The 24,603-nt window shown below is 38.0% G+C and overlaps 1 long non-coding RNA gene across 1 annotated transcript in view; it reads left to right on the top strand.

Annotated features, from left to right (window-relative positions):
- Positions 1-3,215: 3,215 nt before the first annotated feature.
- LOC308339643 overlaps positions 3,216-24,603 on the top strand; it is a 57,899-nt gene continuing 36,511 nt past the window's right edge. The window contains exon 1 of the long non-coding RNA XR_013966549.1: positions 3,216-3,371. This is a non-coding gene — a long non-coding RNA (uncharacterized lncRNA). The remainder of the gene's footprint in view (positions 3,372-24,603) is intronic.

Here is a 24,603-nt window from a genome sequence, read left to right as displayed (position 1 = left end):
ATTCTACTATGTCTAGTGAGAAAGACATAGCCCTAAATATATAACATTTTATGTTCTTATCACTTAATCATCAGATGAATGAGTGATTGGTCTGTGAAAAGATTGTGTCAGAGGACTGGAGAATATTCAAGAATTGCAGTTATAAAGTTGATATTCCTTGACATCATTTCTGGAGCATAACTGAATAATAGACTTTCTCTAAATCTCCCTCAGATTCACAGTCAAATATCTAACTCAGAGATCCACAACTTCCTTCTCAAAGTGGATGATTCAGTGAGAAATTGTACATAAAAGCTAGTTGGAATCAGAATTCTAGGGAACGGTATGATATATTCTGAAGAGACACTATCTTAGATAAGTAGATCTTCTGAGTAAGATCTAAGTACAAAAGTTCCAATAATTTGGTAAACGATGTCAGATAACCACAGCAGTGTACACTTCATCATGGGAGAGCAATGCACTTTATCAATAATCTTCAAATTGGGCTAGGCTACTTCTTAAGGATGTGAAAAACTTTCTAGAGGCTATAAGAATACTTTAAAGTAATCAATTTCCAGATTCTCCACTTCTAACTCTTCCCCAAAATCCATTTGAGTGAGAAGTCACCTGAGTTCTTAACAGTTCTTCCCTCACTTTACGATATAAAAGCTTACACATACACACACGGAGCTCCGAACCAAGGAGAGGACTGAACATTACGAGCAAGACTTTCACAGCAAGAATGTGTGTATTTCCTAAGAAACATGCCGGGATTCTCCTAAGACAAAGCTCAAACCCAGCAGTTTCTGAAATAACGTTCACTAAGTTTCTATACTTTCATGTCTTATTTGTGTAGTTCATTGACAGATATCCCAAAAATCGACAGGTAACTTGAAATTAAAACTAAATGGCACCCGCTCACACTGGCAGCCAAATCGGGGTCGGGGGGGGCGGGCGGGCAGGGGGAACAAAAAAAAAAAAAAAAGGATTTAGTTAATGATTAATCAAGTTACCCTAATCCACAGGAAATTTCCCTGTCTTCTCTATTTATGTTATGGGTGAAAAATAGGTTAGGAATGTAGTATTTTGTCCCAGCTGGGATATTCTGAACGCAGTACATATAGTAAATTGGGGTTTGTAGTGGAACTGATGGTGATTTTCGTTTAAGGACTGTGCCTCTTCCATGCTGCTTGCTTTTATCATGAATATGTGCACGTAAGGGGAGCCCTTGAACAGCAAAGTGAAGAAGGCGTTAATAAGGTGTATCGAATGCTGGGGCGCCTGGGTGGCTCAGTCAGTTAAGCGGCTGCCTTTGGCTGGGTCGTGATCCCAGGGTCCTGGGATCAAGCCCCGCATTGGGCTCCCTGCTGGGCAGGAAGTCTTCTTCTCCCTCTCCCTCTGACTGCTGCTCTGCCTGCTTGTGCTCTCTCTCAATCAAATAAATAAATAAAATCTTTTAAAAAAAGAAATATTGAATGCTAAAAACAACCCTTAATACATTGAAGCATTAATTATTTTTAGCTATACTCATCCCTAGGACATGCTATTTGCTGAAAAGAAAAGCTTCTTTGAAAAGCCAAAAAGGTAAAGTTTACTGGTGATTTTTAAAATGTAACTGAATTTTTTTTTTGGTGCTACCAAATTTTTCAAGACATATTAAGTAAAACTCATTGATAAGACTTTCACTTTTCTTTCAGATTTGATGATATTAAACAAAGTACTTAAAACCCACTTTATTAAGTATATATGATGAATCATTTATTCCAATTATAATCAATTCTCACTTAATTTCATCTTAGATATTTAAAAATAATGTTTTATCTTAGAAAATTTTTTAACTTTTTTGGTAATTTTTTTTAACTTTAGAATATTTTTTAAAGAATTTTCTACTTCCTTTAAAAAATAAAGGACAACCCCTATACCAGTTACTTTACAGCAGTATATACATTTTGTTTTCATTAAATGAAGTGAAAGATTGTTTATGATTCATCTTATTAAGGTATTCACCAGTAAATTTTACCTGTTTAACAAACATCAGTGTTTAAAATATAGTTTTATTATTTGATCAGTTGTATACTGATAATAATTCCAGTGGGAATTTAATCCAAAAGAAAATATTTAATATTTAGGGCCTTATGATCATCAGAAATAAAAAATAAAATCTAAAATTCTAGTTAATATCCTGGGGTTTGTTGTAGATTCCTTCAACTAGTATTTACTGAGCCCCTCCTTTGGGCCAGAAACTGTATTAATTTCTTGAGATATGTCAGTGAATCAAAGAGAGCACACACACATCCCTACAACTGATCTCTTGGAATTTATATTATGGGGTGTAGGTAGACAAATCATACACTATGTTAGAAGGTGATAAGTGCTTTGGAAAATGAGTAAATCAAGCAAGAAAGTTAGAGGTTAGGAAGTAGGAGTTTGTAGGAGGAGTGGTTTGAGGAAACTAATTTTAAAAAGGGAGATGGGGGATACACTGTGTTGAAAAGGTGATATTTGAAGACAATTCAAAGAGGGTAGAAGTTTGCCATATAGATACCTGGGGTTCCAGGCAGAGAATTGCTGTGCTAAGACCCTAAGATGGTTAGTATTTTGAGGAATAGTTAGGAGCCACTGCAGGTAGAGCAAATGGAGGAAACACAGTAAGAATAGTCAGAGAAATGTGGGGGTGGGAAGAGAGCAGATCACGCAGAACCTCATAGAGCCTTTTAAAAGCACTTTGTGTTTGTGCTGTCCATTGTGAGATGGAGAGCACTGGAGGCTAGTGAGCAGAGGTATAGCTTTGTCATTCTTGACTTCTGTGTTGAGAATAGGCTGTAGGAGGTAAGAACTAATACATGCTGAGTTGTTAGGAGCTCTTAGGATATGGTGGTGGCTCAGATTGGAGTGAAATAAGAGGAAATGTTGAGAAATGGTTGGATTTAGGATTTTTTTTTTTTAAGTATATGCAGGAAAGAGAGGAGTTAGTCCAAGGTTTTGGTTCTGAGCAACAAGAAAAATGGAGCCGCCGTCAACTGAGATGGGAAGGACTGCAGCGGAGCAGTTTTGGAGGGGAAGATCAGGAATTTAATTTATGATGACATTGAGATGTTTATAAATATCCAAAGAGAGATATCAAGTAGACAGTCAGATAATCAGATCTGGAATTTGGAAGAGAAGTGTAGGCTGGAGGTTTTAATTTGGAAGCTCTTGTCAAAGAGATATTTAAAGCTATGAGACTGGAGGAGAGTATGCACAAAATGAGTAGGCAGGGAAGACAAACAGATCAAGGACTGAGTCTTGAGATATACCAACATTAAGAGATGGGGAAGAAGAGAAAGACTCAGCAAAGGGGCCTGAGAAGTAGTGACCAGTAAAGTCTTGGGACAACCAAGAGAAGAAATCAAGTGAGTAAAGTGTTTCAAGGACCAGAGAGTAACAAGTTTTTGTTGCAAAAAGGAATAAAGAATAGAGATGACAGCTGGGGGGTAGGGGGAGTCAGACCAAAGAAACACTTATTTGAAAGATAGGAGAAATAACATCATGCATATATATTGGTAGGAGTGATCAAGTAGGGAACAATGACAAATTGAAAATTTAGGAAAAACAAGGAAGTATTTTTGGATCTATATTCTTGAGTAAATGAGAGAGGATATGATGCAGTATAGAGGTGGTGAATTTTGCTTTATATCAGAGTATGAATAATCCATCTATGGAAACAGGCAGGAAAGGAGAAAATGTGGTACAGATAATAGTTGTGGAATTTCTTTCCTAATTGCTTAAATTTTCTTGCAGAAGGAGGAGGTAAGTTCATCTACTTTGAATAACAGTGAAGGCAGGTACTATGGTTTAAGAAGAGATGATAGGTGAAAATCATCAAGGAAAGCAAAAAGAGAGTGAGTTAAGAATGTATCACATGATAGAAATATTAATCGATTAGTCATGAATTTAAACTTTTTCAATATTTAGAGTCATATGGTCATAGGAAAGAAAAATAAAATCTTAAATTTCAGTTTATATACATGTTTTTGTTGCAGATTCATTCAACAAATATTTGATGATTAGTCATGAATTTGAAGTTAGTGTGATTGTCCAGAAAATATGGTGAGTGGTGTACCAGTCACCTAATTCTAGCAGTAGAGCTGCATAACAACAGCAACAACAAAAAAGTCACAAAACCTCAGTGGCATACAAAAATACACACTTACTTTAGCTTACAGTTCTATGATTTCTCTTTATTGATTTGAGTTTAGTGGGTCAAATTCAATGTCTCCAGTCAGCACAGAGTCTGTTAGGGGCTTAACTGATCTTTGCTAGACTCACATGTCTGGGGCCTCGGTTTGGACAACTTTGCTGACCGTGCTGTTCTGTGTTTCTCTTGCCAGCAGGCTAGCCTGGGCATGTTCTCATAGTGAAGACAGAGAAACCAAGAGCAGAAATGAACAAGCATCACATTTTCAGACATATCATGGGCCAATGCAAGTCATATGGCCACGTCCAGAGTTAGAGAGGAAGGAGACTACAAAATTATAGGAGAAAGGGCATAGACACAGGGAGGACATTATTTAGAAACATTAATATAATCAGTCTACCACAAGTGATCAATAAAAAACTTGTACCAATAGATTTACATTCAGATAGACATCTAAATAAATAAATATTTGAGAAGGAAGTAAAATGAAACTTTGAGACCAAAGATAAAAAGGAAATAGTTAGAGAAGAGTTCGTTCATGTATTTTTAAAATGGGGGATGATGTATATCAGACCATTAGGCTATTAAGATTCCTTTGGATATGTTTGAAAGAGTAAAATTATAGTTTTATTTCTAAATGTCAATATTTACAATATATGTACATTCTTTGTACTTATTTCAACTCCCGATGAACAGTTTTAGACTTCAACCAAAAATATGTGAAGGGATATGCAGATGTAGATTTTCAGAATTCTTTTGGAGAATAACAGAAGTTTTAAGACTATTGCTTTAAATCACACCTCTGCTTGTGGACCTAAATAAATGTGGGCAAAACAAAAGCAGTATGATCTTTGTTCAAGCAAATTCAGTTTTCAAATCTGATAGTATTTTTAGATTGCTTTGAAGACAACCCATCAGTATATATAAGATCACGTCACAGTCACTTCTTCAAATTTTATGGGCCATTGTTATCATCTTCCGTACAGATCTCATCAAGTCATATTTTCTACATATTTTCATTGAGCAAACAATAAAAATTCTTGGCCCACTCTGCAGTGTCTAAATGCATCTCACTGCTTTTTAAACTCCATTTCCTCACTACAGGTGCGTTTGTCATTTACAGGGCTGCATTTATTTAAGAGTGTGGCTGAGGCTGGAATATCCAGTCCAGATCTTGGGTGGGGCGGGGATGACCATCACCCCCATCTTCTAGGGAACCCCTTTCCTATGGTTCATTCATTAGCAGAACCTGGATTTTGTATAATACGGCAGGTGGATTTTAAGAGAAGGTGCTAGTCCTTTTAATACTTCAGGAACTCCTAGAACATCACTTCTGTCACATTTATTGTGACGGGGACATTTAACATGACTTTACAAAACAAGTACAAGGCTAGTGCAGATTCAAGGGGAGAAAAATAGATTCTACTTCTTGATGTGAGGGGACATGTATGTGCAGGGACAGAGGGAATTTGGAGACAGTTGGACATTTGGATTTGTTCTTCAATTAATTTTCTATTCAGATCTATTTTCCATTTAAATTCTGGGCTGTCTTGTTGTAGCAAATTTTAGGAGCTCTTGCTATACCACAGAAGTCAATCCATGATCTGCTAATTATAATGGAAATATTTTGTGTTAAGTTTTTTATTTTAATTCTAGTACTGTTAGCGTAGTGTTATGTTAGTTTACCATGTATGATATAGTAATTCAGCAATTTTATACATTACACAGTGTTCATCATGATAAGTGTCCCCTTTAATCCCCATCATCTGTTTCACACATCTCCCCTCCCACCCGCTTCTGGTAACCATTAATTTGTTTTCTACAATTAAGAGCTGTCTGTCTGTCTCTCTCTCTCTCTTTATCCCCCCTTTGCTTGCTTGTTTTGTTTCTTAAGTTCCACATATGAGTGAAATCATATGGTATTTGTCCTTCTCTGACGGACTCGTTTTACTTAGCATTATGTTCTTTAGCTCCATGCATGTTGTTGTAAATGGTAAGATCTCGTTCTTTTTTGTGGCTGAATAATATTCCATCGTATATTACGCCTCTTCTTTATTCATTCATCTATTGATGGACACCGGGACTCCTCCCATCATTTGGCCATTGGAAATAATGCTGCAGTAAACATAGGGGTTCATATATCCCTTTGATTTAATGTTTTTGTATTTTGGAGGTAAATATACAGTAGTGTGATTACTGGAACCTGGGGTAGTTCTGTTTTTAACTTTTTGAGGGAAGTCCACAATGAAAATACTTTTTGCCTAAATGTAGAGAGTCTGTTATTTATAATCTCTTATGCCATACATGTTGCTTATTTTAACTTGGTCAAACATGTTTATGTGTAATTTTTAAGCTTTTTAACTAACACTTTAATGTCATACTTTTTGCTTTTAAGTATTTAATCAACCTGGAACTTAAGTTTGTATGTGATGCGAGATCAAGGTCCAGATTTATTTTTTGCAGATGACTGGCCAACTGAGTCAATATCATTTATTACATATAGCATCTTTTCCCCACTTATTTGAGATACCACATTTGTCATTTATACTCAGACCTATTCTGTTTAACTAAAGAAGATTTTTTTTTTTAAGATTTTGTTTATTTATTTGACAGACATAGATCACAAATAGGCAGAGAGGCAGGCAGAGAGAGGGGAGGGGGAGAAGCAGGCTCCCTGCTGAGCAGAGAGCCCTATGTGGCGCTCGATCCCAGGACCCCAGAATCATGACCTGAACTGAAGGCAGAGGCTTTAACCCACTGAGCCACCGAGGCGTCCCTAAAGAAGATTTTTAAACATTTTAACCATTTTTAAGTGTACGATTCAACAGCATTAAGTACGTTAACATTGTTATGCGACCATCACCCCCATGATTTTGCAGAATGTTTTTATCATCCCCAACTTAAACTCTGTACCCATTAAATGGTAACTCTCCACTCTCCCCTTCTATTTTCTGTGTCTATGAATTTGACTAGACTAGGGACTTCACATTGGTGAAATTATACAGTATGTATCCTTTTGTTACTGGCTGATTTCACTTGGCATAATGCCTTCGATGTTTATTAATGTTGTAGTGTGTGTCAGAATTTCCTTCCTTTTTCAGGCTGAATAATTTTCCACTGTATATATACCACATTTTATTTATCCATTCATCCGTCAGTGGACATTTGGGTCATGTCCATCTTTTGGCTCTTATGAATAATACTTCGCTGGGACAGAGTATATAAATATCTGTTTGAGTCCCTGCTTTCAATTCTTTGAGCTATATACCTAATAACTGAATTTCTATGCCAATACCATACTGATTCGTAAACACTTTATAGATTTCATTTCTGTGTAAAAGATCGCTTTATCATCTATATTCTTCAATATGTATGCTATTACAGAAAGAAAAGCTATTGATTTTATATATTTATTACATTTAATCACCTTAGTAGGTTCTTGTATTGTATCCAATAGAATTTTCTTATACTTTCTTGGAATTTCTAGATAGTGTATCACTTTCTGATATCTGATACTGAGTGAAATCATTCTTGTATCTTATTTAAGATAATATTTACTATGGTTTTTAGAAAAGAATCTTCATCAAATTTAAATCATCTTGGGTTTTTATTAGTGATTGCTGGGCTTTTATCAAATGCCTCTTAGCATCTACTGATATGATCATATAGTTTTTCTCCTTTAATTGTTGATGTAGGAAGTATGTTAACAGAGTTCTTGATATAATATCATCCCTATATTCTTGGAGTTAAAGCCTACTTGATGATAGAACATTATTTTTTTGAAACAATGCCATATTGTATTTGCTAATATTTTACTTAAAATTTATTGTGATATTTTCCAATATATACATATATCAAATCATGTTTTGTGTCTCAAATTAATACAATGTTATATGTCAGTTATATCTTAATAAAATTGAAGAAAAAAAGAGATACTTTGATGGGAAAGCTTGAGAAATACTATAGAGATTTATCATTCTGAAGAAAAATCCTTCTCTGTTTTTATTCCAGTGTTTTCTTTTTATTTTAAAATGTCAAACTTTTAAAATGAATTTTTTTCTTGTTATGAAGCAATCTGTTTAGTTTTAAGAGGAGTATCTTACTGGAAACTTAAGGAAAAAGAGAAGCTTCTTAGATTTCTTTTGGATTATAAATGGAGCCTCAAAAGATTGTATTTGCTATGCTGTAAGTAATATATAAAAATTTACCGGGCCATATATAAAAGTTTGAAGTAAAGATATATTAGTTAGGCTACAACATTTTCTAATTTACAGTTATAATTTTTACATGGTACCACCAATACTCTATTAAAGAGGAAACATAGCAATTTTTCCTTATAGTAATTTCCCCACACCTGTTCATATATACTATCATTGTCTTATAAAATTCAAGATGTCCTCCAGGGGGCACTAGATACAATAGTGAAGGTATTTGATCTTATGCAAATACAAATGACCTGCGTGGGGAAGTAATGAGATGGGAGGGCAGCATCCTGACTACCATGGAGCTTCTACGGGAGCTTTGGTCACTGAGCAGCATCCTAGGAAGTGTAGGTTTCGTAGGATTAGCTGGCTGATATGCACCTGGAATCTTAAAAGTTTTTTGAATGAGAAACCACGATAAGATTTACACAACGGGCATATATTCATTTATCAAAATGGCTAGTTCTTTCCACTCCGTATACAAGGACACAGAAAAGTAAAGGTGTGTTTATATGCACTTTGTGCAACTACAGAGTGGGCACAATTCCTATGCGATGCTGAATTGTAGTAAGTCTATTTGGACGGCACGTCTGAAGGGAAAGCATGTTGAGATCTACCCAAACTCATGTCATTGAAGACCAGTGCACACATATTACTGTTCAGTCTAGTCTAGGCTTGAGGAGCTCCCAGTGGATACTTGAATTAACTCACGTTCATTGTAAGGTCAACTATGAACTTCCAAAACAACCTAAAGTGTTCTATGTATTCTAAAATATCTCATTCTGATCCCACATACACCTAATGATCCAATCATTCATTATTTCTAACCTAGACTGCTGATGTGTCATATGTATATGTTTTTTGCCTTTTTGTAAAGGAAAATTCCTAAATATATTTATAATCACTTGAAATGATTAATGTTTAGAAGAATAACATTTATGTCTCCAAACCAAGGAATCACAATTAGCAATTATTTAAAATTCCTTTTTGTATCCCTATTTTTTGAGCTGAACATCTTAGTTTGCATTGAATATAATCACCTTCCCCCCAACTCTTTCTTGTATTATCATTATTGTTATCTTTTCTTCTGTCTATACTTAGTATTACTATGGAGCACAAGGTTGAGATTGGTTGGGGACTTTTTAAGTTTCTAAGTAAGATTTAGTAATCCAAATAATTATCCTGATGCTATCAGAAAATACTTTTCCATAGGTGCAATTATTTATGTAGATTATAGATGAGATGAAAACTAGCCCAGATTGTTCTATGTCTGAGCACATAGGGGACTACTGGGCAGGGCAGAATAAAAGTCAGGCAGAGTTATTCTTTGAAACCACACAAATTCATTAAATTCAACCATCTGCTTATTGATCTTCCAGCCTTCTCTGATTCATCTGCCAAATTACTGTTCTTAACATGATACTTCTATCTCATTAATTTTAACTGTCCTCCCTATCACATCTACCCTTTCAACACACACTCAAAAGATTCATTGTGTCCTCATTTCCTATATAATACGTAGGACAGACTTCTACTCTGCATTTAAAATTCTCTGTAATAAAACCTCAACCCTTTTTTTTTTTTTGCCCATTCACTAAATATTTATTGAGGGCCTGTTATGTGTGTGTTTATCTTCTCTATAATTGATTTAATCTCTCGGCCTTTTTCTTCATTCTTTGGCAAACTTTAAAGTCTTTCCTCCTCCTTAACAATTAGGTTTTCAGTACTGTCTATCTTAGCATTTCTTTTTTATTACTTCTGTAGTATTACTGTTTTCATTCTTAGTTTGTATCTTTGTCCGTCACTCACCATTTTAACCTCATTCCACTGAGCCATGACCTTTTTAAGTGCTCGCTGTACAGATTTCGTGCTCTCTTTAACGTGAGAGCTTTGTTGAAAATTTTCTTCTGTTTCCTGGAGGGATGTCTGCTTTCAGAATGTATTCTTTATGTGTTCACTGAACGCTATGCTTTCTGTCTCCTCTCCCTCCTTCCATACATTTCCCTTTATACCGTAGTGTGTTTCTAGAAGTCATGCTATCTCTTCTTAGCCCTCAATTGTCTCCCACTATAAAAGATCATGTTTATATCATTCCCTTAGACCTTAGTTTGAAGGCAGGTTTTTTAATGGCTTATGTCCTATCACGTTTTTAAAAATTATGTGAAATGAGAGGTTTTAGAAATCATAAACTAAATATTCATGTGTTCATCACTTGTTTAAGAATAAAACATTTGCGTTTCTGCGTGTGTGTCGTTCACAGTGGAAGTGTGGGTAGGCAAGGACTACACAGCTACTGCAAGCAGTCGTGGTAGTTGGATTTACTCTCTGCTATTCACTTTCTACTCTATTTCTGTAATTAAACAATAATTCTGTACCTGACTTCACTTTGCCTAGACAAATATCCTTTGGATTTCGTAATGTCCTGTTCAGGGTAAGTATTAAACTTTTGCTTCTAATCAGGACAGCTCTTTCTGGAGTTGAGCAAAACTTAAGGGTTGTGGTTAAAATGTAATTAATACAGTTGCCCATCCTACCAGGTGAAAGGTTCTTTCCAAAGGTATGCCCCTTAGTATTTCTTGTCTTCATCTCTTTATCTGGAAAATCACTCTTTATTATCAGAGATAGTTAACTCTGGGTGATTATCAGCTACTATTATATTTCTTATCCTGGCATGTGTGCAGTGACTTGCACACACATGCACACACACATCAAAAAATGACCTTAAAAACAAATGGACAACTCCACCAAAATGTCAAATCCTAATTCTTCCCTTATTTCTGTGTTATTTATCCATGATAGTGGGAAATGGCGTCTGTTGAAAAAGGAGCGTTTTCCTATTCTCCTGAGTTGTAGGACAACCTTCTTGATGTGCTTCCTTTCAAATTAGGAAGCCTTCGTGAGACTTTTCAGAGTTAACAAACTCATCATCTTACACCCCAGGTTCAGCAGTGAGATTTGTTGCCAAATGCTAATTATTAGAATCATCTTCCCCTTTATCTGGATAATACTCTTCCATTTTATAGTACGGGATTTTGTGTCATTCTTAGTCTGAGTGCTACTGGTATATATTTTATTCTGATTTGGTTATAATTTATGTTGTTTTAGTTTTGCTGTGTTTTGCTTTTGCTGTTGTTCATTTTGTCATGTTTTGAAGGAAGGGAGGTTTTGTGATTCAAGTTTTAACGACCATTTTCCCTAGCCACCATTTCTTTTCTCATGAAATCTCTATTCTCAACTTATATTATTCTGTCAGTTCTCTCTCTCTCTTTCATACCTTCTACAAATCTCCAAGTTTTCTCCTCCTTCTGTCTTTCCTTGTTAAAGGAAGTGTTGAAGTTCCCTAAAATTTTAAACATGACTCTCTTCTATCCACCCCTCGCTCATCACCCGTGCTGCACACACCAGTGCCCACCGCACTTGCCCCTCTCGCTCAGTCCTGCTGGACGTACATTTCTCATCTCCTATCGCGCATATAACGCTGGCTGGTCTGTGCTCACTGCTTAGTCAACATTTCAAAGACAGAATTTATCTTCCGTGTGAAACCTTAGTTTCCCTCTATCTCTAACCTTCACATTGAGCATCAGTATGCAGCTGCCAACGGCGGGGGCACATCCCTTTCAGGCGCCTGTCTCTGTTCCAGCTCTCACGTCCAGTCCGTCGTGAAGGTCTATTAGTTTCTCTCCCAAGCATCCGTCCAGGATGATGACTCCATACTTCATTTCCCTGCTTCTAGTCTCATCTCTTTTTCATTAATTAATTAATTACATTAATTCTATGTTAAAACATGAGTGATTCTTTTTAAAAGTAGTTGGGCTACTCACAAATTTGAGTTCTGTCAGCCACGCGTTCTCTAGTACAGGATGACGTTCAAAATCTTCAGCAGAGCCCGCAGGCCACTTCAGAATCTCGCCCCTGGTTGCCTTCGGATCCTTATCTCCTCTTCCTACATTCCATATCATGAGTCCACAATAGATTATTATTTTTATACAGTTTTTAAACACTTATATGTAGTAAATTACATTCATTATTTTTGCTATAGATTTCTATAAATTTTTACAAATGTGTATAGTTACTTAACCACAACATTAATCGAGATACAGAAAAGGTTCATTACCACCACAAATGACTTCATACTGTCCCTTTGGAGTCATTCCATATCCCTCCCTCTGTCCCTAACCCTTGGTGACCTCTGATCTGTGCTCAGTCCCTGCAGCTCTACCTTTTCCAGGATGTCATATAAATGGAGCCATACAGTATATAGCTTTTTCAGTTTGCTTTCTTTAACTTAGCATAATATATTTAAAACCCACTCATATTATTACGCATATCATTAGTTCTGAACCTTTTATGTTTACTCTAGGCAAGACCGTCTCTGTCTCTACCCTCTCATGTCTTCGTGACTGAGCACTCTTTATTTTTGGAATGCCTTGTTAGCCTGTTGAACATCTAGACATTTTTAAAACTTCAACTCATGCTGAACTCCTTTGCCAACATAAGACAAACTAGACAACTAGACAGAGTTAGGCATCATCTCTTCTATACACTTACTATATTACATCGCAGTCAGCAAACCGTGGCCTGTGACTGTTTCCAATCGGCCAAATTCCACAACCCCTACCGCCTTGTTTTTGTATACCCTGACCCTAGGAATGGCTTTACAGTTTTGTTTTTTTTAGAAAAATTTATTGTCTTTCTATATTGGCTTTACCTTTTTAAAAAGTTGTTAGAAAGAAAGAAAAAGAATGAGAGAAAGAGTATGTGGCAGAGATGACATGTAGCCTACAAAACCTAAAATACCTGTCTGCCAGGTTGCTCTTCAGTTTGTCTTCTGCTCTATTTGGCTGTGAGATCTTTGCAGCCCAAGTGCATATCTGTATGGGTTAGAGTTCAGGTAGGAAAACAGAAACCAAGTTAGGTATTTCAATACGAAGATTTTAATATACAGAATGGATAGAAGAGTGAGCGGAACATAAAGGGAAGATCATATCAACCAGAGACCAGAGCCCATACCTCCCCCCTCCCCAGGAAAAATGAATTTTTTTTTTCTCGCCATAGAACATACTTGCCCCAATGTCCATCACCCAGCCACTCCCCCTCCCAGCCCCCTCCCGCAACCCTCAGTTTGTTTCCTGAGATTAAGAGTCTTACGGTTTGTCTCCCTCGCTGGTTTTGTCTTGTTTCATTTTTTCCTCCTTTCCCCTATGATCCTGTGTCTTGTTTCTCAAATTCCTCATATCAGGGAGATCATATTATAATTGGCTTTCTCTGATTGACTTATTTCACTTAGCATAATACCCTCTAGTCCCATCTATGTCGTTGCAAATGGCAAGATTTCATTTCTTTTGATGGCTGCATAGTATTCCATTATATATATATATATATATATACACACACACACACATATACATATATACAACATATATATACATACATACACATATATGTATATATGTATGTATGTGTGTGTGTGTGTGTATATATATATATATATATATATATATATATATACCACATCTTCTTTATCCATTCATCTGTTGATGGACATCTGGGCTCTTTCCATAGTTTGGCTATTGTGGACATTGTGCTATAAACATTCGGGTGCATGTGTCCCTTCGGATCACTGTATTTGTATCTTTAGGGTAAATACCCAGTAGTGCAACAGCTGGGTCATAGGGTAGCTCTATTTTCAACTCGTTGAGGAAACTTCATGCTGTTTTCCAGAGACAGAGCCCATACTCTTAATGGCCTTGTAAATTCTGGGAGGCTTTATGGCTGCCCAAAACAAGCAAGAATGGGTTTTATCTAATTCCTTCCCTCGAATTTCATGAATGCCTCCAAATGGCAGACTCTAACCAGAATCCTTTTGGCTATGAACTTTGGAAAATGTCATTTTCAAGCTACTAGTTTTCAAGCTCCTAGCTACTATTTCCAGTGATTTGAGGATGAACACAGGAGTGTGAATATGTAGGAACTAATGTCGATTAAAAATATGTGGCAAGTATCTGGCATGCTGTCTTGCATAAAGCATTTGTACGAAAGTTTGTTGAATCACCCAGTAGTACAACTGCTGGGTCATAGGGTAGCTCTATTTTCAATTTTTTGAGGAGCCTCCATGCCCTTTTCCTGAGTGGCTGCACGCCTTTGCGCTCTCACCAACAGTGCCCTAGGGTGCCTTCTCCTCCTCACCACCACTTGTTGTTTCTTGTGTTTTTTTATTTTAGCCACTCTGACAGGTGACAAGCAATGTCTCACTGTGGTTTGAATTTGCAAGTGAAATAAGTCAGAGAAGGAAAAATACTGTATGATTTCGCTCGTATGTGGAAGTTAAGGAACAAAACAAGCTAACGAACAAAGGGAAAAAAGGCAAACCAAAAAACAGACTCAAATACGGAGAATAAATTGGTAGGAGCGGGGTTGTGTGAAATAGATGAAGGGGATTAAAAGTACACTTATCTTGATGAGCACTGAGAAATGTGTAGAATTGTTGAATCATATTATACTCTGAAATATAACACTGTATGTTAATTGTACTTGAATTTTTAAAAATGTTTATTGAATTAAATTGAAAGAACATTGTGATCATTTAGTTTGCTAGACACTTCATAAAATGCCTAGATTAATAAAAACTACCTCTTGCCTTTAATAGTTTTATAGTCCGCTGCTTGTAAACCAGGCTGGTGAGAGAGACTGAAGTAGAAACAAATAACCAGCCCTGCCGTGAGATATAGTGTAAGTAACTGGTGCGTAGAGATTACAGGGAAAGTGCTGAAAGAGGGAAAGGAAAGTATAAATTCATCTTGGAGGATGGAAAGGGGATGGCTTCATGGTGGAAATGGTGTATAACCCAGGAATTAAAAAGGCTTTTGAAACTGAGAAGAGCTTGGAGAAAATTCATTTGAAAGGAGAAAACAGGAGCCATGGTACCAAGATGCAGAAATAAATGGCATGGGGGGGGGGTTAGTACAGTGTAGCTATAACTTAATGAATTTTTTAATATTAAAGGATTTAAGATTTGAAAAAGACAATACATTTTATCATTCCATAAAACACACTAATTTTGTTAAGTCCTTCCTTTATATATACCTCAAATATGGGCTTTAGCGGAACCCAGGTCCAAATTTCCATGGATAGAATTTGAGAACAACTTATTGCATGTACTAAAATACGAGTACTTAAATTGGCCTTTGGAAAGATTATGTACCTTAGCATTAACTTTATACTCAACACCATTTGTTAAAAGAGTAATATTTCTTGCCCTCTAACCCCTGCCCTCACCCCACATGCCACACTGTGTTCCAAATCCAAGCCTGGGACATTCATGCACAATGCTCTACTCTTAATAGAGCCAGTGGGAATCATGTGGTGGCTGTATGTACTAGAGATCAAACTTGACTTGAGGTCTCAACCGACTAGTTTATCAGGTTTCACATACTTTATACCAGCCACTTCTGCGCAGAGGGAGGACTACATATAAACATGGTCACTTACTAACTTTTGGTTTCCATTTAAGCAGGAGGAGTAGATTAAAATGAAGATTTAAAACATCTTTATTTTTAAATTAAGTGATGCACATAAGTCTGCCACAATTAGCACCCAAAATTCAGTGTGACCTTCTGGGCAGCTGGTGATGCTCTAATATTTCTGAGTAGTTCATGAAAGGTGAAAGGGCATATCTCCTTTCATGTGCATATGTAACTGCATATAAGCATTCATAGGAGTACATACTTGTGGATAATCCTGGAATGCATATCTATATTTATAACTAGGAATAGTTATGTGAATTTGATATAAATATCTGTCATCGGTGGTATTTGGTTGTCAATTTCCCCTGTACATTTTGCAAGAACTATAATCATATGGCAGCCTACTATTAGGTTTTGTAACAGGTAATAAAAATGGTTAGAATTTCTTTAAATTTCTTCTTGCATGACAATATTTGTTCAGAATCCATAAATTTAAATGTGAGTCTACTTATTCAATTGTTTATCTTGCAAATTTATAACAAATGATCAGACCAGTCATTGTAGAATTTTAACATGTAATTTTGTGTACGAAGTTCAATTCTTCGCTGCCAGAAGAAATCTCAAGAGCAGAGGGTGTTTCTTCTATTATAATCTGTTGCTGTCTGCACAAATTTCCTTTCTTCTCTGGTTGTTTTAGTTTCCCTTTCTGTGCTTAGCTTTCTGGTTATCCTCATTCCCTGACATATACCTCAGGTGTGTGTACTTAGTGGGGAGAAGTGAAAATAAACATAAAAACGTGTATGTATGAAGGGTTTTCTGTGGTTTTTATTTTCTCCTTTTTATTTTTCTTTATTGTTTGAGGTTTATAAGCATTAGAAAAAATGAAGAAAATGATGATTCTAGTCATAAAAAGCTAGTATTAACATGCTAGGAAATTTAACGACCTCATTGGGAGGTTTCTTGCTATACAGGCTTTAGAGGCAAGCCAGGTTTCCTGGGATTGGATGAATTTCCAAGTAAACTGATTTGACTAGTGCCTGATGTTACTCTTCCTGAGAGATGTGTATGAACCAATGCTCTGAATATTAGGAAGTTCTTTGCATTTTACCTTTCAGACAAAATGATAACTCCTTCCTTTACTGGAATGTCACTATGAAGGCAGGAACCATACCTGTTCCTCTTCATATGGAAAACAGCCATAGCCCCTTTTTTATCACATCGGACATCTGTTAAATTATTTAACATATGGCACTTAGAAATCAGTTTAAGAAATGCTCCAATAGAAACATTGGCAAAGTATGTGAAGTACATTATTATGTAAATATAAAGTAATGCAGTCCATTATTTCATAAAGAAAAAGACAAATGGCCAATAATCATGAAAGATGTTTTACCTCCTTATGAATCAAGCAATACAAATGGAAATGATGGATATATCTTTCTTTTCCATTCAAGATGCAGAGTATTTGCTCATCCTCAGGATTGCCAAGGGGTTAGAGAAGAATGTGTACTTTCATGCCCTCTCGATAAAAGTGAAAGTTGTTTCAATTTATTCTGGAAGCCAGTTTGGAAAATGTCGGGAGTTTTGGACTCATATGTTGTAGCTCTAAGAATTTATCTTTATATTTTTAATTTTTAAAAGATCTCGTTTATTTATTTGAGAGAGAGAGCACAAGCAGGGGGAGTAGCAGAGGGAAAGGGAGAAGGAGATTCCCCTCTAAGGAGCAGCAGGGAGCCCAATGGGAGCCTCGATCCAAGGACCCTGGGATTATGACCTGAGCTGAAGGCAGAGGCTTAACTAACTGAGCCACCCAGGTGCCTCTCTCTCTCTCTCTTTTTTCTGAAGATTTTATTTATTTATTTGAGAGAGAGAGAGAGCATGAGCAGGGTGAGGGGCACAGGGAGAGGGAGAAGCAGGCTCTCTGCTGGCCAGGGAGCCCAATACTGGGGCTCAATCTCAGGACCCCAGGGTCATGACCTGAGCTCAAAGCAGCCGCTTAACCGACTGAGCCACCCAAGGGCCCCTCTAAGAATTTATCTTAAGAATATGATCAAGTGTGGTAAAATGTCTATGTAAGGATGTTTTTAACAACACTGATTATAATGTAGAAGAATTAGAACTATAATATCCATCCATGGAAATTTATTAAATAAACCATGCCTCCTTTACATGATGGAATCCCATGTGTCCATTAAAATGATGATCTGTATTTACTGATCTGTAGAAATTTTAATGACATACTGTTGAGTGAAAAACCAGGTTACGGTATAGCATGTGTAATATGATTCTGCCTATCAAGGTTGGAAAACTTTTGCTATAAAAGGCCAGGTAGTAAATATTTTAAGTTATGTGGGTCATATATTCTCTGTCATACTATACAATTCTCCTGGTGTACAAAAGTAGCCATGGACAGGGTGTAAAGAAGTGAGCGTGGTTATGGCTCCAATAAATCTTTATTTACAGAAACAGGCAGCCACCTCGTAGCTTGCTGACCATATTACCTACATATGTAGCAGTGTGTGTGTGTGTGTGTGTGTGTGTGAAGAATATACGTTTCTAGAGGAATGTTCACACGAACGTTAACAGCATGGCTGTATAAGGGGAATTTCTAGATGATTTTTATTTGCTAGTTTGTATTTGCTGTATTGTTTGATTTTCATAGGGATTAAAAAAGTCATAAAAATTATTTATTATTTCATGAAAGGAAAGACTCCGTTTACCTTGCAGAAAAATAGGTTCATAGAATAAGATGCCTGGGAGTTCTGTCTTTAAGATCTTCCATGTTACATATGTAAATATGAAATACCATAATATTTAAATTTTCTTTGGTACAAAATCACCTCATGCCTGCATTATTGTTCTTGCTTCCTTAACAATACTCTTGCCCCTGGTTTTTAATAGCGCTTCCTCTTCCTGGTACAGACACATCGCCAGATGTATCTAAGCGTATTTTTTGAAATCTAGAATTCTCTGATCTACATCTTCTAGAATCTGTCAGAAGTAATCCAATTTTGTAACAAAAATAAACACACACACACACTACTTTCTTGGCTCTCCTGTTTCTGTTACTGCCGGCTTTCTGGTTTCTCTTCCTATTCTCCTAATACAGGAGTTCCCGCGTTTCAGACCTTGGTCTCGTCTTTTGCTACATTGTCTCCTCTGGCTTTCTTATGGGTTCAGATAACGTAAACCCTAATATGAGGGCTCATCCGACATCATGAAAGTGACAGGTCGCCAGTTCTGTTGTGAGGATTTAGTCAAACCCACACCTATTTCCCACAACCAGTTGCCCATAACCACTTTCAGCTCCTCGCGTAGCTTCAGCTCTCCATCAAACTCCTACCAGAGATGCGCCAAATTTAGATCTACTGCCTCAGCTTTAACATCTGGCTCACCACAATATGCCAAGATTATGAACTAGATTTCCAAAATCAGCCTTGGAAGAGGTGCTTTGGTTCCTTCCGGAGATATATTCAGAGACAGAGAGGAACAGAAGCAGAGAAACCAAGCGGTCCCCCCTGCAGCCGTCTGGGCGCACCGAAACGGGGGCTTTTACTGGCTGGACCGCTGTGCAGGTGAAAAGAAGTAATGGCTTCTGCGATCTTGCGAGCACTGAGATTTAGTGAAGGACTAGTTTGGAAAGGTGAAGGAGACAGTCCGCCAGAGATAACTCAGTTTCCTGGCGTGTACAAATAGGGAATGTTGGCGTTTTTTCCTCCATGACGTAGAAGGCTGTCATCGTCTGCGGAGACGGAGAAGTGAGGGGTCAGAAGCTTGAAGATCTTGCCGGGCAGAAGGGGCCTGGGCGTATCAGGCAGAAGCAGCAATATTAGTGAAGGCTTGACGGTGCGGAAATGGTGTTTTCTGGAATTTGTGCGTCCTCGAGTAGTTAATAGAATGAGGTATGGAGTAGGGAAGGTCAGTATAGAGAAGTAAGTAAGCTAATGCCTGATTGTGCAAGTCCTTAAATTCCATGCTGTGGGGCGCCTGAGTGGCTCAGTCCGTTAAGCCTCTGCCTTCAGCTCAGGTCATGATCCTTGGATCCTGGGATCGAGCCCCACACTGGACTCCCTGCTGAGTGGAGAGCCTGCTTCTCCCTCTCCCACTGCCTGCCTCTCTGCCTACTTGTGCTCTCTCGCTATCTCTCTGTCACATAAATAAATAAAATAATTTTTAAAAATTCCATGCTAATCAGTTTTTTTACCTTATCCTTATAAATCAGCTGTCCTTAGACATTTAGATCCACAGACTGCTAAAATTTCATTTCTAATTTATGAGAACAGCCTAGAATTGCCTGCTTTTATTTTGCACAGTAAAACATTAAAGTCGGAATAAAACCCATTTTTCCCTTATGTTCTATTGTTTACAGTTCTCTGGTAAGGAGATTTTGAAAACTGAACACTAGGTACTTTCTCACATTTCAGGAATAGTTCTAGAATTGACCTAACTCTAAATTACATTATAAAGGAAGCTAAAGAGCATATAAATCATGCCAAAAATACTTAGGATTGGGAGGACTGGATGCCTCGGGGAATTGGTAATTTGATCCAAAGCCTGTCACCTGTTAAAATTTATCCTGGGTCAGTAGTGACTGAAAAACCATCACGACCTGACAGGTGTTCAGGATCGTGTGTAAAATGCAGTGGCAGACCCAGTATAGCTCCTATCCGACACGTGTATGCACTGCGGAAACCACGGCAACGTTAATTGATGACTATGCTGGCAATCTTGATTGAGGTGCCAAGGACTCACTGACCTGAACTCCCTTCACCCCTACTAATGTGCCTTTCTAAACAGGCTCAAGTCTGCTCGTGTGGTAGAGAAGTGTGTTTGGGCCTGCTCTTTGACTAGATTACGTTACTCCTAAAGTTGACCATCTGTGTTTTTCCAAGTGGATTCCTTTATTATTACATCTGAGTGTGTTGGGTTTTTTGTCCTGGTGAAATGTTTTGTTTATCTTTTTTTTTTTTTTTTAAAGATTTTATTTATTTGACAGAGAGAAATCAGAGCTAGGCAGACAGAGAGAAGGGGAAGCAGGCTCCTGCTGAGCAGAGAGCCCGATGCGGGGCTCGATCCCAGGACCCTGAGATCATGACCCGAGCTGAAGGCAGAGGCTTAAACCCCTGAGCCACCCAGGCGCCCCTTTGTTTATCTTTTGAGTCATTAAATAATATAAAGCATTAAGTTGCTACTACATATCATCCACAAGGGTTCTTCTAATTTATTCTCTCCTTGGAACTTAATTTAGAAACATCAATATACTCTTAAATGTATAACAATTTACATCACTAAAAGTTAAATTTCTACCGAAAAGATCGTTTTTCAACATAGTTAACGTCATTAAAATATCATTGCTTTGGGGGCACCTGGGTGGCGCAGTCGGGTAAGCGTCTGACTCTTGGTTTTGGCTCAGGTCGTGATCTCAGGGTCGTGAGACTGAGCCCCTTGTCTGGCTCTGTGCTCACCCCAGACTCAGCTTGAGATTCTTTCCCCCTCCCTCTCCCTTCCCCCCCCCCGCCCCTCACCCGCTCACACGTGTGCACTTTCTCTCTCTCTCAAATAAATAAGTAAATGATCATTCCTTTATATACTAGAGAGTCATTAATAAAAAAAGCCCATTCAACCCTCCCTAACTGGTAATAGATGGAGGAGAGGAGAAAGAAAAGTGTTGATCCTTACCAGTATCATACAGTGAGAACAACTTCCTTTTCCTCGATAAAGGATCATGATGGTATGAGGGTCTGTACATGTGAGTTTAGCCTGAACCCCGCCAGCAGCAAGATTTTAGCCAGGTCGAACGAAGAAGCAGACTTTAACAATAATCTAATAATTTTGTTAATTGCAAGCTTCCGCTCTCTAGCAGGAATGTGATTGTGTGGCTTCTTGGTGCTCCTGGGTTGATGGTTATGTGGAGTCCTCCGTTTAACTAGCAAATTATCCCTCCTACACTTCCTCCCAGATTGCTAAGAAAAGGCTAAACAGAGTGAATCTCAAATGTGTGTGTTGATTGGCAAAAATAATGAGACCTGAGATTTAAATTGCCTTTCTAGTAGAGGCGATAAACATCACCATAGTCCAGAGTCTGGCCTCAAGGGCAACTGCATACCTTTGCAGACCAGCTGGCCCGAGTTATGGACGTGACTTGTGACCATGGGACGAAACCAGTTTGTCTATTTGTGGAATAAATTCATGAACTTATTAGCATTATGCGTTTATAAACTGCACCATTCGTAGACTTGACAGTAACAGATTGAGCTGATTATAGATGAATTAGTCACCCTGTTTCGCCACCTTTGTCGGTTACCGCAGGCCGCCCTCAGATATGCTCGGTACTTCTGCCTTTGTACCTTTGCTTGTGCTGTCCACCTCCTTAGAACCTGCTCCCGCTCCTTCTCCCTTCCTCCTTCCCTGCCCTCCCCTCACATCCACACTTCTCTCCTGGCCAAGGAAACCTCTAGCTCACCTTCCGAGATTTAGAGTATCTGCAGATACTTTTCTAGCGCTCTCCCCATCCCTCTCCCCAGCCGTGTCCGGCCCCCACTCAGCAGGAGCGTTCACTTTCCTTTCCACGCCGTTAGCGGTTGTGTTGTGACCTGTCGCGTCTGCATCCACGGGCTCCTCAGAGCAGAAGCTGCGCTGTGTTTGACGTGTACTAGACGCGTAGCGGTGTTTAGTGAGTGAATAATTGAGTTATTCTTTTCATGTTTGTTGTGGTTAAATAAACGTTTTGTCTCGTACTTCGATGAATTTTAGAAGACCAGAAAAATATCCGTAGAGGCGCTTTTAAGTATTTTTGCTTCTAATGAACTTAGCTTTTAGAACCTTGACTGTGATTTTACCGACAATGGCTTTTGAGGTAGTTTTCCTGATTGTTTATTTGTGTACACGTGTTGAAAAACAGCTAATGGACTTTTTTCTTTAATCAGTTGCATGAAGTTCCGTGAGCTTTATACTTTAAGGAAAAGTGGGGCAAGATGGTCGGAGGGTTGTAAGAAGCACGAACCTAGCAACCTACGGTGCAAAAATAAATTGTTGACTGTTAATTATGGAAGAGTTCACACATATTCACAAGTAGCGAGACTGGTTTAGTGCATCCCCTGTGACTCATCGCCCAGCTTCCAACATTTCAGCCATGGCCAGTCTGGTTTCGTCTCTTCCCCTACTCACTGTCCCTGTCCCAGATTTTCTTAAAGGCGGATTTGCTGATATAACATATGATGTCCCAGTTTTAAATGTACAGTTTGAGTAGCTGGGGTACACATACACGTGTGTGCGTGCTCAAGGTACAGGTCATTTCTGTTACAGAATCTTTGCCACTTGGTCTCTTTCCCGTCCCCAGCTTCAGGCAACTACTGATTTGTTTCTGTCACTAGAGTTTTGTCTTTGTCTAGAATGTCCATAGAAATAGATTCAAACAGGGGCGCCTGGTGGCTCAGTGCGTTGGGCCTCCACCTTCGGCTCAGGTCATGATCCCAGGGTGCTGGGACTGAGCCCCACAACAGGTTCTCTGCTCAGCAGGGAGCCTCCTTCCCTCTCTCTCTCTCTCTCTGCCTGCGTCTCTGCCTTGTGATCTCTCTCTGTGTCAAATAAATAAATAAAATCTTAAAAAAAAAAAAAAAGAAAGAAATAGATTCAAACAATATGGAGCCTTTTGTGTCTGGCCTCTTCCGTTTGATATAAAGCTTCTGAGATTGCCCCATGCTGTTGCACGTATCAGTAATTGTTCCGTTTTCCTCTAGTTTATGGATGTACCACAGTTTGTTTATTCAACAGATGGTGGACTTTAGATTGGTTCCTGTTTTAAGCTATTATGAGTGAAACCACTTTAAATATTTGTGTACAGTCTTTTCTGTAGATACATGTATTTCTTTCTCTTGGGTAAATGCCTAGGTGTGGGATTGCTAGGTCATAGAGTGGGCATGTTTATTTTTATAAGAAATGGCCAAACTGTTTTCCAAAGTGGCCTCGCTATTTCAGTGAAAAATTCAGTGAACTTCAGTGTGAAATTTCAAAATAAGAAAACTCTAAATTTTGGAGTTTTAAATTTCTGTTCCTAATAAATCTTTGATCTCAAGTGCTCGGTTATTTTTATTACTCAAAGAAATAAGACGCACTGAGGCAACTATCAAGACATCTTGCTGCTTACTGCTGGCAAGATCCTGGCGAGAGTTCTCTTGGACAGACCACGGGACAGCCCTGCCAACCATGTGCTCCCAAATCACAGTGTGGCCGTGGGCCATGGCGCAGTGCGGCTGACTTGATCTTTGCAGCGTGTCTGGATTTAGCAAAGTCGGGGCTTAAGTCAGGCTGTATCTTACAAGACTACAGATTCCAGAACATTCATTTTTTCTGATCAAATGAAGCCGCCACTGAAGAATCACATCTTATATGTAGGGTTAAAATAGGTTCTTTTTAAAATGGAAAAGTATCATTGTCATTAAGTATTTTGGAAAGGAAGTATAAGCAATGGCATCCTAGAACATTATCTTTTGACTTGGTGAAATACTTGGATTAAGTCAGGAGTTCCAGATTCTCGACAGCCCTTTTTTTCAGTCATCAGAGTTTTGAAAAATCCTGTTTGAGACTATGACATATTTTCAGTTTCATTAGAAAATTAAAGGTACTTTATTTATTCTTGCTTGGATATGGTGTAGAATAGATTCAGATATGTTATTATTATGAACATCTCATTTTCGACTACCATTAACTGAGTGCCACAGACAATGAGGCCCCGTACCAGATCTCTATCTAGTGCATTCTTTAAGCGTAACAGATGAAAACT

Source organism: Martes martes, assembly GCF_963455335.1.
Source record: "Martes martes genome assembly, chromosome: 3".
NCBI classification, from domain to species: domain Eukaryota; kingdom Metazoa; phylum Chordata; class Mammalia; order Carnivora; family Mustelidae; genus Martes; species Martes martes.
The sequence above is the reverse complement of the archived record's forward strand: the minus strand, read 5'-3'. Positions and strand labels throughout refer to the sequence as shown.